Here is a 17,540-nt window from a genome sequence, read left to right as displayed (position 1 = left end):
CACAGCCCAACAAGTGACCGACCAGGAAGGAAACCTCAACACCGAACAGAAGACGACCTCGACAAAGCCCAAACCAAACAACACCTCCAAACTTCACTGCAATCTAATAAACGCAAGATCCATGTCAAAACACTCAACAGAGATCTTCGACCTACTCGACGACAACGGCATTGACATCCTGTTCATCACAGAAACATGGCTGGACGACAACTACAAAATCACACTCCAAAGCTGCTTTTCAACCGACTTCAAATGCCTACAAATAAACAGAAAAAACAAAAAAGGGGGAGGCATCGCTATAGCATTCAAAGAACACCTGAAAATAAAAACTGACGAACCACTCAACTTCCTCAACTGCGAAACCATAGCAATACACCTAACAGCGAGTCCAAAAACCAACATCACATTCATCCTGGTATACAGATCGCCAACATATGATGCAACATTCGTCGATAACTCCATAGAAGCCATCACCAACTAAGCCATCAACCACGAACACCTAATCATCCTGGGAGACTTCAACATCTGGTTTGAAGACAGCCACGCCAACTCCCAAAACTCACTAATTGAACAACTCAGCACCATGAAACTACGACAACTAGTCAAAGGAGCAACACACTCGGCAGGACACACCCTAGATGCAATTTTTACCAAAGAAAAACTCATCACCACGGCACCTCTGATACAAATACTGTAGAGTGACCATCTCATCATCCCATTCGTGATCACTCTGCCTACCCCAAGCCTACATCCAACATCCGAAACTCACAACCACCACCAAAAGAAATTGGAAACAAGTCAAAGAAATCAACCTATTCGAACAACTAGAATTAATGAAACCCTCAACTACAGAACTGGAGCTTGCGGACCTAGACGGGAAAGCAGAGATACTGCACAAATGGATCGCGGATACAATAGACAAGATCACCTTAGAAAAACCATTCACCCCATCAAAAAAAAGAGCAATGGCAAAATGGTTCACCCCACTATTAAACAACATGAAAAGGGAAACAAAAAGATGGAATTGGAATGGAGGAAAGAATACAACCCAGGGAAAAAAACACTGTAACAAATCTGAGCATACAAGAAGGAAATTCAAAAGGCAAAGAGAAGACATTACGATGACAGAATCAACAATGCCACCAACACACAAAAAGAAATGTTTAGCATCATTGAAGAAATGAGAAACCCACCAGGCTGCGATAACACCCGAACCCCCTCAGAAAAACTATGCAACGACCTGGCAGACTACTTAAAAAAAAAAATCAATGACATCCGACAAACCATATAAAAGCAACCAACCAACCACAACACACAACCCAACAAACCTAACTCGAAACCACAGCACAAACTCCAAAGCTTTCCTGAAATATCAGCAGAGGCATTCGACATGCTGGTTAAATGAAGCAAGAAAGCGGGATCACCCATGGACCCCTGTCCCGCAGACATCTACAAATCAATCCTCATGCAAGGATTGCCAGCAGAACACTACAGAAACCTTCTAAATCTATCACTATCAAGTGGTGACGTAGATGACCTTTCCAACTACAGGCCGATCTCTAACATCCCCTACCCAGCAAAAATTCTAGAAACCTACGTATATAAACTAACCCAAGAACACGTAGAAAAACACCACCTGCTGGACCAAGCTCAAATCGGTTTCAGACCAGCGAGAGGAACGGCAACAGCACTACTATCCATCTGGGACGACCTCAAAACTAATGCAAACTCAAACATTACCTCAGCCCTTATTCTGCTTGACTTCTCCGCAGCCTTTGACACAGTTAGCCACGACACCCTGAGCAAAAGACTAGAAGTCATAGGCATAACAGACACAGCACTACGCTGGACCAAATCATTCCTAGCAGACAGAACAGAAACCGTATGGATAAAACCTTTCAAATCCACTCCCCGAGGAAACGACTGTGGAGTGCCACAAGGATCCTCACTATCTCCACTATATTTCACCATCTATCAGTCTCCGGTCATCATAATTTTCAAAATATACAACATTCCATGTTACAACTACGCAGACGACACTCAGATCATCTACAAAATCAAAGACACTAATGCCGACCACTCAACCCTAACAGACTGTCTAAAAGAAGTCTTCAAGTGGATGGATGCCAACAACCTGAAAATCAACCCAGGAAAGACAGAAATCATGATGGTATCCAAAGACCAAGAGAACGAAGCCACCAGCCCATGGCCTACGGAAATGGGAAACACACCAACACCATCGAAGGTAGTAAAAAATCTGGGAGTCCTAATGGACAGCACCCTAACCCTCGAACCACAAATAAATGCAACAGTGAAGAAATGCTTTTTCCTCCTCCACACGGCAAGAAGAATTCTACATTTCCTCTCCTTCACGCACAAAACACTCACTATCGTCGCCCTAATCATGTCAAAAATCGACTATGCAAACAGCCTCTACCTCGGAATACCAGAATACCTCCTGTAGAAACTGCAACAGATCCAAAATGCAGCAGCAAGACTACTCCTCAAACTATCCAGAAGAGACCACATCACTCTAGCCCTAAAAACACTACACTGGCTCCCAGTAAAACATCACATCACCTTCAAAACAATGTGCATAACGCACAGGGCAATCAGCAGACATGGAGCAGAATTCCTACAAAAGAAAATAACAGTCTACAAACCAACAAGACCCCTCCGATCAAGCAACGAAATCCGCCTGGAACTCAAACCATACCTTAAGAAAAAACTTGGAGGAACCTCCTTCTACCACTTAGCCGCAAAAACCTGGAACAACATCCCAAAAGAAATAAGAAACACTGAAGATCACCTAAAATTCAGGAAATCACTAAAGACCTGGCTCTTCAACACCACAGACTAAATTTGGAAACCAAAACCGGAAAAAGGATGACTAAACCGGAAAGGACATGGACATCCTCGACCCGAGAGGGTAACTCCCACGGCACCTGGACGGGTGACACCGGATAGACAGGAACACAGGCGGCACGGCACGCACGGAGGCTGAGTGAACTACCCCAGACAATCCCACCAACACTTTTGCCCGCTCCTTAGTTACCGCCAGGTACCACAGTTGTGTGGAATTGTCGAGATATTGGCAATCACCACTATACCTGAGATGCTGACATTGGCAGGTGCACTGGCCACAGGAGTATGAAGGGAGGATAGGGGGAGCTATGAGAGAGCATGTTAGAGGTGGGGGCCAGAGGAGTAAGGAACCTTATATGCCAGTCGGACCCAGATCAGGACAGAGCCACATCAGGGGAGACTACGCAAGCTGAGCGCCTCAACTCAGGATAGAGACGTAAACTAACCAACCCCACTAACAATTTCCCTTTTTGCATACACCTCTCAAACTCCAAACCAAACACAACCAAAACCTACAGCACAACAAACCGCACAAACTTCACTACATTGCAACAACAAAACAAAAACACATATAGTCTTGCATAACAGTACACAATGACTACCGGCCGCAAACACCCCAGTCCCAGCCAACTGACCCACCGGGCTGAGGCCGCCAACAGCACATCACTGCTCTCTTGCACTTTTCCTGCTTCCTCCCACTAACTCAACCTCCCCTCCTCTTTCAGAGCCGCCAGAGCGCCAGTGGACCACTCCGGTGGTGATAGTGTGCGGTACAAATGTCCTTTAACATTAACATGATATGATAGATTATTTATAATGCGCTTAATACCCAGAGGTTTCTAAGCACGGACCCGGGGATCGAACCCGTGTTGCTCCGTGTCGTCTTGCTTCCAAGGCGTGCACGTTGCCGCTGAGCTATCCTCCCAGACATATTTTGTCAAATCTGTATTTTTTCGGTAAAAAGGATATGTTAAAAAAGTTGTTCGTTATTTCGTATTCGTTAATATTACTGGATACCCGTAAAACTGTTCCTTATCAAACGGATGCTAATACCCTCCCACCCCTGCAATTCACAAGTTCTGCATTCTGCTCAGAGAGAGAGCAGGCCCCCCAATGACGTCCCAGGTCCCAGTTACGAATGCACTTGTGACCAAAATGCAAAATGAAAGCCAGACTTGTTCGTTTGAAAAATAACTGAAAATGCACGCGGCCGCGGATGATCTGAAGGGCTGTTTTGTTGCTTCGCTCACCGACCCCTTATTCGGAAGCTTGTCAGCCCAATTTCGAAGGAGGAGGCAAAGGGCCAGGAGAAATTAGACTCACTTGGCCTGCAGAGGCCCTTGAGAAGGTTCGAGTCTGCTCAAAACACAACTGTCTGTACTGTGAGGGCAGCCTGCTGAAATGCCAGGCACCGGTCTTGCAATAATTTCTAAAGCTTTCAGGTAGGTGTCTTGAAAAATATATGCATACAATGAATAGCTACGAAACATGCGTTATTTTCGTCACTCTGATAACCTGAGTGACATGTACTCTTCGTCCTGTGGACGAGGCCGGGCCTAACCTTAAGGAAATACTCATGGCTACAAAAAACGTCCCTGTAGGAACAATGCCTGCCACACTGCACAGCGCTCCTTCCATTCTTCGCTCGTTGCTCATTTCTGGCCTCCTTGCCTCCCTGATAGATTAAACACAGGCCGTTCCTTGTCCACGTTCCCAACTCCCACGCCCACAGTGTTTGCACAGTGCAGCTCCGGTCCCTGAATCAGTAGCTCAGGTGATAACCCACCTGCAAGGCCAACCGTTTCCTGCCTGGGGATGTTTCACAAGGACGCAGGTTCGCTGCGCGAAAAATGTCACTTTTGGTAGCGCAACCTGTGAGGAAGAGCCCCCATATCCAGAGGTCAAAGTGTAGGAAAAGAAGTAGTGGAACTATGTTCCCTGCTGGCCTGCACCCGCTCCCCACAAACCCCATCAACATGCCCCCTCCCACACGCAGGCCAATCCTGCAAACAAACACACCTGCAGATTAAGGGCATGCTCCGTGCACTGCACTGAAGTGCAAGCTTCAGCTTCTTCCTACACTTTTATTTTTAAACGAAACGATTCCAGGCGGGTTCTTTGTAAAATAAAAGTATAGGAACAGTAGAGAAGCACCGCTCTCAACCGCTCCCGCCCACTTCCATATCCAACTAGCCACGCATAACTCCCACACCCAAGACATAGCTGCCAAGTGACCACCTGGTAAGGATGGTTTCCTTAAACCAGTGCTGGTCTTTTAGATATCAGCGCTTTGGGCTATGGGACTTGAAGTTTTGCTTTTTCTATGGTGAGTAAGGCATTTGAATCGGCAGTATGCAAAATGCTATTGCATAAAAAGGCAGGAATGACTGTGCGCGACCTCCAAACACAGGACCCATTTTCCACTATGCAGTATGCCCCCCCCCCGACCCACCTCTCCCCTACATCAGCGGACTGCAATTTTAAGCTCTCCAGATATTTTGAACTACAACTCCCATGAACCCTACCAAGCACAGTCATTGGTCGGAACCATGGTAGTCATAGTCGTAAACGTTTGGCGAGCCACAGGCTGCAGACCCCTACCCTGCATGCCTGATAATGCATTCTGAACGAACCTCTGTGCAATGCTTACAGAACACTCGCAATATACCTGAACCCATTTATCAGGTTGTCTCACTTCCATACCCTTGTTGAAAAACAGAATCATAGCGCTTTAAAGCGACCGTCAGTGCCATAAGCCTTATGCAGTACTATCTATAAAATGTTTCACTATCGATAAATAATAATAAAAGAGACACTGGATCCACCAGCTGAAGTGGCCAGCACATGTGGTTCACAGCTGGGTGCAGAGGACCTGGAAGAGGCAGGCTTGGCAAATATCTCCCTAAAAGTGACGTGAAACAGAAGCACGCTCTTTCAAAGAGCACGCCTCCTCCAGGCTGACATTACCAAAGCACATGCCCAAACTCAAACAGTATAGTGCAGAATGGGTGAAAGGCACGGCAGATAAAATGTTCATGCCGTAGCCACAAGGGGGAACGCTGTCAGAAGCAGTAGTGCAACACATGACCACATACTTGCACGCATGGTCATCTGAAAATACCTCACTCGGAGGCACTGGGCCGGATTTACACCGCATTTTTCATCAGAATTTTCCGATTGTAAAACGATTTGGTAAATCAGGCCCACAGAGTACATGCAGGCAGTGGGGTGGCCAACTTTACAAAATGGGTTTTGCTGGACACTTTAGACGGAGAGATGCCTCAGAAGCAGTGAGTGGTGCACGCGGTTCTGTACGGTGCTATTTGCGGCATGACACGCACACCTTCTAGTTTACATGTACATTCACATCATCCAGAAATGATGTCACAGATAAGGACATTATAAGGAGTGTCAGTCTTTGATACTCATGGGCATCATAGGAGGTGACTTTGCAAGACGCAGCCATTAATACGTCTTAAGACAAATAACTTTCTGGTGTGCAATATATGCATGGTCATTATTATTTACAGTGTTACTCTGTGGTTTGGTAAACCATTGGAGAGGCGTTTCTTTATAATAGCATAAACTGTGAACGCGGTCACTTCCAGGGAATCCAGATAAAACACAGTGAGATTAAATGATTTGCTCAGGATCACACACTTTGGAAGTGGTGAAACCATGATTTGGAGTCTCATTTATGCATTTGACAAATTCTTCCCAGCTTTCACTCAGAAATATTTCATATTGTTTGGGTTTCAAGAGCTTAAATGATACTTGCCGAGCAACAAGAATACTTTTTAGATTTATTTTCCCCATCCTGAATGGTACATTACAATACTTTGTGAGTTTAACACACACCCCTGCTCTTTTAAAACTATAGTCATGCTGGGTTACTCACTCCTCCCATTTCTTATCCCCACACAGGCCAGTTAACAGGCCCTCCCAATTGCCCCCTCACTACCTTTCTGCTGCCATCAAGCTGTATTTGCTCCCATTGTTATGCTCTGCTGTGCCGACATGGATTGCTAGTCAAGTATCTGTTTTGCAGCCCCTTCAGCCCCACCCCGATGCTTTGAACGCTGGACACACCTCATAAAATCGAGAGAATCCCGTAAAATAGGGGATTTTTAGCCTTCCTTGTGGCCATTTGCAGGAGGATCACTGGGTGTAGTAAGTGGTGGGGTGGAGACATGGGCAAGCAGTGAGCTATTGGGCCTGTAGTAGAAAGCTATGTGTAAGCTGCAGGAACTACACAGCACCGCCACTGTGATGATGTTCGCCGCATTCTGAATGACGCACTGAGCCACCGTACTCGGAACGTCACGGCCCGTGCGTCCACGTGCAGGCGGCAGGGCTTCCCGCGCGAACTCCGCGGAGAGTCACCGAGAGTTCTATGAACACTGGCTACTTACGTAGTTGCGCCACAAAAACAATGCTTGTCTAGTGAACACATTAAGGATTTTGGGCGGGGTGGGCACACTTGAACGACTTAGTTAGAGGAGCAATAACGGCACATGGGCTTCTGAAAGGCAAGTGGCTGTAAAACAGGAAGTGACACAGACCTCTCCTGGAACTAAAAGCATCTGACAAACACCAACAGAGAAATGGGCCAATAGTAGGGCCTTCACGGCGCCCTCAAGAAGCGTCATCCCTCAGGGTGTGATAGAGGCAGGGGGTGCAACTGAGGGGCCTGGCCTGCAGTCAGTCCACCACAGAATGGCACTGTGAGGAAGATAATGTGAGTGTATTAGATGAATACAACAACGGTGTGATGTTTTTTCACGGTTTATGTGAAATGCACAATTGTGTGGAAGCTGTAGCATTCACAGACACACCCATCCCTCAGCCCACCTTCCACTGAATCTGTATCCGAGTATTTTCGCTTGAGCTCTACCAACAGATGGCGATGAGCTGCAGAAGGCTTGTTTCATGGCATAGAAATGATACTAAAGCCTCGGAAGTCTGCTATGCCCCCAGCCAACACCCTGCTTATCCGGAGTCACAAGGAATCTTTAAATGTAAGAACAAAAGAAAGTGCACTGGCAAACCCGTAAAGAAGCTCAGAGCAAGATGAAATGTTTCAGAACCCTCACAAAGGTGTTTGGCCTCAAACATTGCTGAGTTCCAACAAGTCAGCAACATGAGCCTGGGTTTGCTGGTGGCTGGTTGCTTTGCTCAGAGGAGAATTGCCTTGCATTTCCAGGGTTCGAAATTCCTGGGAGCTATTTAGCTCCAGGTTCTACCCTAGGAGAGCCTGATTAGCCTCAAACCAACAGCTACCAGGATAGGGGTCGGCAACCTTTGGCTCTCCAGATGTTTCGGACTACAATACCCATGAGCAGTGTTCCCTCTAAGCTGTGCACTTGTCCAGCTTCCCTCTGGTGGCACTAAGAAGAGTTTTAGCAGCGCACACAGCAAATTCCCACCTTCCCAAGAACTAAAAAGGCACAAGCAACAATAGTTTTGTGTTGGTTGTAATATGAATAACATTCAACCAACAGAATGTCCATAGCCAATGGTGCCTTAGCAAAAGCGTTGCACGCACCGTGTAACCCGACTGGCAGCTCAAATATTGGATACCGACTGGTGGTAAGCAGCCCACTTGAATGCTTCCTATTCTTTGTACATAAGTCACACAGGTGGTTTGAGCAGGGTCGGACTGGGCCATAAAATTGTCTCGGGCACCAATGAAAAAGTGGCCCACACTTGCCAACAGCAATTGATTCCTATTGTGACACTGATTGAATAGTAACCAGGGGGGAGTTTTTTTTATAAAGTGTGGCACGAATTGTGCATTTTAAAGACTATTTATTCAGCAACACTGGTTAAAACTACTAGCTGCAGAGTGAATTAACTCATCAAACTGGCCAAAATTGGCCAACAAAGTGCCCCATTTTGACCCAATAAACGGGCCCACACCAGCATCTTGTGTTTTTGTCTCAGCCCTGGGCCTAATGCCCTATAGGCCAGTCCGAGCCTGCTTGGAAGTGGTGCACTTGCAAGTTGCTGCATTATAAAACACTGCTATTAATTTGCCATCTAAGGATCTTGACTGGTCCAATATCATGCTTAGTCTGTTCCACTTTTGCATTGCTAATGTGACCCTATAAGTGGAGAGCAACATTGCAATTTCATCTACGTGGTCTACAAGGGATTATGGATATTAAATAGGTTCTGCACTACTCACACCTAGCATTAGGGCAATTCATATTCAAACAGCTATATTGCTTTTCACGCAACCTGCATGCTTTATAAACTTTAACAAATGCAATGGTAATGCTCTGCTATGCAAACGTAATCCTATGCAACATTAGGGAAGGTTGCAAACAATCTGGTTTACACTGCAAAATGTTTGTGTGTATGCTTGTTCATGACATTTTCTTAAACTGTGCATAATAAATATCATATTGAGGCTTTAAATATTTTTTGTTTGCAACATATTGTGGGTTTGAAAATATCCCAGTGAGTGTTTCACTGCTACATTCCCTCACTTTTTACAGAGCTCTCTTAGCGAGTATTGGAGGCCAGCACAGGATCCGGGAGTGAGGGCGGAGGGGCACATGTGAACACTCCTGGAGAGTTGAAAACCAGATCTGCAACTTGAAAAACATCAAGTCCAATGTTTGGGCAGTACAGTACTGTGAAGATGTGTTGTTTATTTGCATTAAAGGATAGTAAACTCTACTAACAGTCTCTTCTTGAGATCGAGCAGTCATGTTATTAGGACTCCTTCCCATGCCACTGCTCTGCTGGTCACTGATTCGAAAATATCAGTGAAACTTTGTGTGTAGAAGCAGGGGGTTGGCTTTGATGTGTTCCTTGTTCCTGCATTTATTTTTTTATTGGGCATATGTGTTCTCTCTGTTTTTTTGTTGGGCACATTTTCCCGTTTTTAGGGAGTAAAGTTGGGTGGTTTGAATGCCTCTTATCTGCAGGGCTGGTTTTGAGCAAGTGCTGTCACTGCTCTGCTCACATGACAATGTAATGTTGATGGTAAGCAGTGGCACATTACTTTATTAACTGACACATACATTCTTATTGGCATGTTTTTCATGTTTTCTGGCACACTCCATTCGCTGCCATTGTTTCACCTGGCAAATAATGCATCCTGTCTGAATTTCTTGCCAGCCACATCAGTTGAGATGAGCAATATTTGGTTTTGATAATACTTAACTTTTGTTTTCTTCCAATGGCATAGAAAGGGTTCTGCATACTATTTGCCGTATTCGACTTTGGCAGGGCATTTCAGAAAAGCAGGGAGATGGCATTAGTCCTTCCCGAGATGGCAGCATCCCCTAGAGCAGGTTATCTATCCTTATTTGTTCTCTCTAGAGGTCCTCCCCCATCTCGGCAAATAGCCTTCAAAATTGTTTGCTGACAAATAAAAAAAACATTGACCAAACACAAAAAGAGTGACCACGGACTCGAGATAGAAACACGCAGATACAGACCGGCCGGGAGGTCAGAGAATGGCAGAAAATGGAAGCAATGTGTTACGGATCTTGACTAATATGAAATTATTTTCCTCATGTAATAATAATAACTTGTTGTTCATATAGCGCTTTATTCCAGAGAGCTTTAGATATAACATTTTCATATACAATTATTACCCAATCGAAAGTGGTACTCATTTTATCGACCACGGAAGGACGAAAGGACGAGCTGTCCATGTCGGGATTCAAACCTGTGACCTGCAGATAGCAGCAGCAAGCGCTTAACCCACTAAGCAATCTTACCGGTTTACAGTGCTCCAAACATGGCCGCACTGGGGGATCCTACCTTGGAGACCGTGCTTTGCAAATCACAGACTTCCCGAGTCTATTCAGGAGGAAAAGATGTGGCCCATCCTGGTTAAAAAGTGTCACACAAGAAGAAAAACAGCAGAATCCCGGGCAACATATCACGATATAAAGGCCCCAAAGGAGCATTCGGCCCGGCCCTAGCTGGCTACAATGACCACATGCAACACATAAAAAGATACAACCCAGCTTGGTCACTAATAGCAGTAGTGTGTTGTACTGTATTGTGAGTAGATTATATGTATGTAAAGTGCTCTGATATTGACAAAGCCCTCGTCCAATCAAAAGCTAGATGGCCCATCTGCTTCCAGATCAGCCACCCACAAGATCCCCTGTATTTCATGTGACCGGTATCACACCACACTCTGGGTGCAAGACATGCCTTTCAGATAACTACTCCAAAGAATGGAGGGGGCTGGCAGATGTTGCCCCCTAGCTTCCCTTATCCAGTGTGTGCCTTTTAGCCTATGCAAATAAGTGCAAACCTTCAGTCCAGCGCCCCAAGGTAGGGTTAATATAAAGGCACATCTGGGTAGAAGGCGACCCTTTGAATCGGGCCCTCTCTGTCTATGGCAGTGGTCTTCAAACTTTTTTGGCCAGGGCCCCCCTGAGCAAAATTTGGGCAGGTCGGGACCCCCCAGAAATGCCAAATGGACAGTATATATTGCGCGCCGTCACCTGCTCCCATCAAAGTCGCTGGGCTCCCTCATCCCACTCCTACCCAGTCGCTGGTCTCTCCCCACCCCATCACACACCCAGGGCTCTCCCCACTCTGCTCCCATCACTATCCCATGGTTCCCGCCCATTGTGCTCCCACCATAGTCCCTCGGTTCCCCCATCCCGTTCCCAACACAGTCTGAGGGCCAGTGGCGGCTGGTGAATCTTTTTTAAGTGGAGGGGCATTAAGGGGAGGTTCGGGGGGGTTTCCCCCTGTGAATTTTTTTTTAAATAATAGGTTAAAATGTTGCATTGTAGAGCATACTTTTAACAAAAAATGGGTAAATAGCCAAACAGTTTGCAATTGTTGCTGGGAGTCCAGGGGGCAGGCATTGATATTTTATTTCTATCGCGCTCGTACACAAGTGTTTCAGAGCGTGACAAGGCAAGGGAGGGGAACAGAGGAGAATAAAACAGCGATCTTACTAGGCCCAGTGACATTGAGAACGCGCAAGTGTGAGGGGAAAAGTGCATGGAAGGGGGGAGAAGTGGAAAGTGCGAAGCAGAGGAGAAACAGATAAATAACAATAAATAAATAATAAAGGCAACAAACAGTGGTAGTGCAGCCAGCAATTTGCAAGTGCTACGTTTAAGGCAGCAGACAGGGTAGGTCTGATAAGTGCAGGAAGAAAGATGGTTCTCCTCAAGTTTTAGAGTGGCAGGGCGCTGTTCCAGAGGGAGGCCCCAGCCGAAGACGGAGATCTACCCCCAGCTCGTTTCTTTGATAAACGACTGACCCTGAGGGAGTTGGAGGTAGAGGAGTGAAGAGCTCGAGAGGGGAGGTATTTGCAGAGGAATAGCTGAAGGTATTTTGGACCGAGGCCCCAGAAAGCCTTGTGGACAAGGCAGAGGGTTTTGAATGATAGATGTCCGGTAAAAAGATACCATCCCTGTCCCCTGGGCCCCACTGGTCCTAACACAATGAACATGATTATGTGTATATGCAAGGCGCTGCACATTCATACAGCAATCACTCTATCATTCACATGAGCATCCATCACCATACACTCACTCATAACGCATCCATACACATGTTTAAATAAAAACAATGAACATAAACGTACCTTCTGCATTGGCCTGTGTGTGGGTGCTGCTCCAGCTGCTCTGTCCGTACGTGCGAGGAGGCGCAGGAGCTCCCCCTCGGACATACAGACATGCAGTGCCCCAGCCAGCATTTCCAATGAGCTATGCAATGCTGGCGAAGCAAAACGCCCCAGCACTTGCATGGCTCAGTGAGCATGTGCGGCTGGGGAACTAAACTGAACTGTCAAAGGGAAACAGTGTTTCCCTTTGACAGTTCAGCCAGCCCAGGAGCACTCCATTAGCTGGATAAAGCAGCTGAGGGAGTGCTCACTGTTTCACTGGGCTGGCTCCTTAGCTCCTCCATAATGGGTGAGGGGCCACTATGCAGTTAGTAATGTTGACCATTGTTGCTGAATATATCACAATTTACTTACATTTTAACACAAAGCACCCCTTTGGGTACTATTGAAACAGTGGGCTTCATAACTACTCTGGCGGTAGCTGTGCCGGTAAAACCGGCACGGCTGCCACTGGAGTTGCATCCGGGTCTGGCACCCGCGAATGGGCAATTACTAGGTCATGCCGAGTTAGGCGGACATGATAATTGCCCTTTCGAAGGTGCCGGTAGATCCCCATTCCCATTTGAGCCCCATATGGCTCAAATGGGAAGAGGGAGCTCGGATGCACCGGCACCGTTAATAACGGTGCTGGTGCATCCGACGAGCTGAGGTCAGACCTGGCGGGGGCTGTCAAGCACCCACGAGCACAACTCTTACTATGGCGGAACGGTAGCAACGGTGCCGGTAGCTTACCAGCACCGTTGTTACTGGTCCGCCATAGTAGTAATGAGGCCCAGTCTGTGACTAAAGGAATGAATATCCATTTACAACTGTGGGCCACTTTTTCATTGTTGCCTGAGACAGTTTCATGCTTCAGCCCGCCCATGTGGGCCACCCCTGCCCATTTCTTCCAATCTTAAAAAAAAAAAAAAAAAAAAAAAAAATCTTTTTTCATGCTGAGCTCTCAGGGCCCCCCTGGGATGCACCCGCGGACCCCTAGGGGGTCGCGACCCACAGTTTGAATACCACTGGTCTATGGCATGCATACCCCCTATCAAGTCATCCAGTGAAATAAAGTGCACGTTCGCCTTCGGTTGGCCCAGTAAGGAAAGACCTCAATGTACCCAAGACCCGAAAAGATGTGCCTTCCACTCATGTTAAAGCCACTGTTAAGCCAGATTCAGAAACTCTTTTTTGGAGGCAATGGTGGTGGCTTTCGTGACGCCAAACAAATCGCACCGCTTCCACCAAAAGTGGTAACAGTGACATGGAGTTTACAGCGCCTCCCCTTCATGCACAGAGGCCCGCGAGCACCGAACGCCAGCGAAGGAGGGGAAGAGGAGAGGAGCAGAACAATGACAACGTACACACAACCCACAACATCAACCTCACAGGGAACTGCGCTTAGAACGCTGGCACCTGCACATAGAGAGGATGCACAAAGGTAAGCCTGGGCGCAGTGCTCACACAACGCCTAGTGCCGCCTCCTGCCCGATCCATGTGCACCCCATGCGGGGAGACTAGGACCAAAAGGAGGGTGGGACGCTTTGCCCAGGATCACACTAGCATGCATGTGTTCGTGCAAAGGATTCGAACTCCGATCTCGTGGTTGTACCGTGGAAGTAGCCAGACCACATGCATTACCCCCCCTCCCCCCGACCCTCACACACACAATTTGCAAAATCTAGGGCAACGCTGCACGCACACGCCACTCCCAGTTTATGTGATTACACACGCAACACGGGGACTATATGTTCTATATATCCGGAACACCCTAAAGCAAAATGACTGCTACTGCAGCCCAGGCGCTCTCCTGCAGCGGTGAACCTGCGGCTGAAAGTGCATGTGCTCGCTGAACGCACACAGCGCCTAGAAGACCCGCAGACTGAAAGAAACAGCGCTTGCAAACGGCACGCCCTTCTTCTAAAATGGTCAAATTTGCCAACCAGTGCTGTTAAAATGACGTTCCTATTTCTGCAATTGTAAACACACGCTGATGAAGTGGGGAGGGGCGTGCTGGGAATTTCGGTTGCCTAGCAAATAATTCAGCAAACACACCAGGAGCAAAGTAATAACGGGCACGCTGTGGATGTCTGCAACTGGTGTGAAAGCATGTACAGCACTCCCACCCAGCAGCAATATGCATGTTGCCAGCACCGCATAAACACAGAGACAATCAGGAGCGCCCAGTCCGGCTGATTCACCCACCCCTGGCTGCCAGCCCCCTCACTCCGTCCCTCCCCCTTCCCTGATGGCATGCCCAGATGAATCGCCGGATCCCACAGCACAGCAGGCGTCTGCCCTATAGTCACCCAGCGCTAAAATTAGACTTCAACAAATAAGCGCCAAGGATCACATGCTGCTGTCCTTCAGTGGGGCCCGGGATCCAGTACAGAACAGAACGTCCTGTCCGTACAATGCCCCCACCCCTAAATCCCCCCACACAGCCCGGGGCAGGGTTACATCGTTTACACACAGACGCTCGACCAGTTTACTCATCGCACCAATGAGCGCAACAGAAATCGCACGCATTCCTTCTGGAAATGACAACAGCCCCCCTCCCCTCCGAGCGCGGTTAGGTCACTGAATGCCAGGGCCTGTGCCAACCTGCCAAATGGCAGAGATAAACTCTGGGCCCCCAGAGCGGCGGGCCCTTCTTTCATGTTAAGGTCCGCGGGCATTGCCAGCCAGCACGGTCCTGTTTACTCGCTCTGTCTGTACAAGCGAAATCTGCAGACAAGTGACTTCATTGCTTGCATCCCAGTTCCAGAGGGGTGCGGGGGAGAGTGCGCCCCACTCATTCTCTGTGGAAGAGCTCTAGCTTAGACAGATGCTTCACCCCTCCGCCCCCCCTCTTCTCCGGACCCCTCACACACACAAACTCCAGCGCCGCGTTTAAACCCAGAAGCTTAGCACTGTGGGTTACTTGCTGCAACCAAACACCCCATCCACCCCCCAAGCCATCTGCGAACAACCTGCAGGCCACCGCTTCATTCTCCGCCGACTCAGCCCTCCACTCTCCGCACACCGAGAATGCTTTCCGCTGACCAGTTAGGGGGCAGTCCCGGCTTTTCCTTACAGCGCCACGAAACGGCAACGCTAGCAGTGAGCGCAAGTTCTGATTGCGGGCTATTTCCCTGGTGATCTCAGCGGCACCAGTCCTCATCGCAGCTCACGGGAGATTCCCATATACTGTCCTGGGTCAATTGATTAACAGCATCTATACCGTCTGCTAGGCTACCCTTGCACCCGTGACCAGGCGCTCAGGGGCTGTAAGAATCCCCGTAGGGCTGAGTGCAGCTTTCAGTGGACGGGGAAGGGGGTCTCTAGCTGTGAGACGGAGCCCCGGCCGCTGCGCTCACCCCTTGGCCAAAGCCGCCTCCTGACGGTGGAGTTCACTCACCTGCAACGCGGGGTCCTGGCCCAGTCCCTGCCAGGGAGGGAGAAGCGCTCCACACTCCCTGTGTCGCAGTCGCTCCTTTCGGGGGTCAACGAGTCCGTGTAACCCCTCGGAGACCCGATGCGCGGCGGGCGCTGACCTCCGTGGGCTCCCCCTGCAGCGCGGGCGCAGTGTGCACAGTTTCGGGGTGCTGCTGCCTCCCTGTCGCGGTGTCCTGCTGCTTATCACACAGTGGCAGTCATTCACTGTGGGCTGAACGCTCCAGTGATACCGCTGGAGCACAGGACGGTCGCTGTGGCTCCTTCCCCCCTCCCCCGGACCGCCCCTTCTGCAGTGGCCGCACCTGCCACACGCCCCCCGCTCCCGCCTTCCCCGCCCCTCCCCCTACCCCTCCACGGGGCACAGCGCCGCACCACGAGCCAAATACGGCCATTTGTCATCATGTGTTTCCCAGCACTGCCACTTTCGAAAACACGCACTGTGCAGCTCATTCCCATAGGAAATTTGGGGCATTGGGCCCCCCCCCCCGCGGCCCTGCCTTCCTCTCACTGGCACGGGGTTTTTGGATGGCGCACGGGTGGCGCTGGCACAGGTGGGCATCCTCGCGGGGACGGCTTTTCACTTGGCGGGGCATCCGTTCTCTGTTTCCAAGTCCTCACAGGAGGGTACACGTTCCGTGTTTCTTCAATTCCTCGCCTGCACCAATTGCATTGGCGCACCTGCCCGACGCCGGGCAACGCCTATTGGGAACCCACGCATGTTTGGCCAGGTGAGGAAGCCTGTCCCCCCCCCCCAAACAGCCTGCCCCAAAACACCTGCGGTGATAATGCTGTGCCAGGGGAGCTGGTATTCTTCACACCTAGGGTGCCAGGGCGCGTGGTGCCCTGGCTCCTCGGAGTGCCCATCAACAAAAGCAGCCGCCGGGTCCACACCCACGGGCAATTCACGTGTCAGCAATCGCTAGCCCCTGCCCCTATAATCCTCATCTCAAATGGCAGTATTCAGTAAACACCCGAACCCTTAATCCATGCTCTTCAAGCGAGAATACTCTATTACCCACAATGGTCCTGGCATTATGCGGGGGTGGCCACCTGCCTGTTCCAGAAATCACCTTCTGCCGCTTCAGGTCAAGCAGTCTCTGTGATAGATAGGTCCATATGTGGTTCTATGTTAACTGTCCCGTACTACAGCTAAAATCAGGGGTGTTCCAGGCAATAGGGAACTCTGGAGATTTCCCGGTAGGCCTCTGCACCCTGGCCCACTTTTGTGTGGTAGTTCTCAATTTCCCAAAGGGGAAAGGGTTGGGCTTGCTGCACATGTGTAATATGGGGTCACTTTCAAAATTATTTCCAGGGGCCTCTTTTGGTTCCCAGTCCACCCCTGGCTAAAATAAGGGTTGCCCCGAAAGTGGGCGAATGCTCATCAGAGCCAGGATCATGGCATATCGATCTTTAAATAGTCATTGTCAAAACCAACATGTTTTACTTTTGAGTAGGCCTAGTAGAGGTGTTTGCCAGGCACTGCAGTAATAATATTAGCTGGCCATAATATTGCAACAATTGGAAAATGGAGCGAGTATCGCTCAAGCTACCTGCTCTGTTATTGCCATGCCCTAATCAAGCCATCGCCAAATGCTGAATTGTCAGCACAATGCCAGTAGGGCACACATCACACAGT

General features: G+C 48.8%; 1 protein-coding gene across 2 annotated transcripts in view; it reads right to left on the bottom strand.

Annotated features, from left to right (window-relative positions):
* Positions 1–16,118, bottom strand: part of RASGEF1B (RasGEF domain family member 1B) — a 105,424-nt gene extending 89,306 nt beyond the window's left edge. The window contains exon 1 of one of the 2 annotated variants that reach the window (XM_069626157.1): positions 15,867–16,118. The gene's annotated coding sequence lies outside the window, so the exon portion shown is untranslated. The remainder of the gene's footprint in view (positions 1–15,866) is intronic. The other variant, XM_069626156.1, reaches the window with a different exon arrangement.
* Positions 16,119–17,540: the final 1,422 nt, after the last annotated feature.

This window comes from Ambystoma mexicanum, chromosome 6p (genome assembly GCF_040938575.1).
Source record: "Ambystoma mexicanum isolate Mex_15411 chromosome 6p, UKY_AmexF1_1, whole genome shotgun sequence".
Taxonomy (NCBI): Eukaryota; Metazoa; Chordata; class Amphibia; order Caudata; family Ambystomatidae; genus Ambystoma; species Ambystoma mexicanum.
The sequence above is the reverse complement of the archived record's forward strand: the minus strand, read 5'-3'. Positions and strand labels throughout refer to the sequence as shown.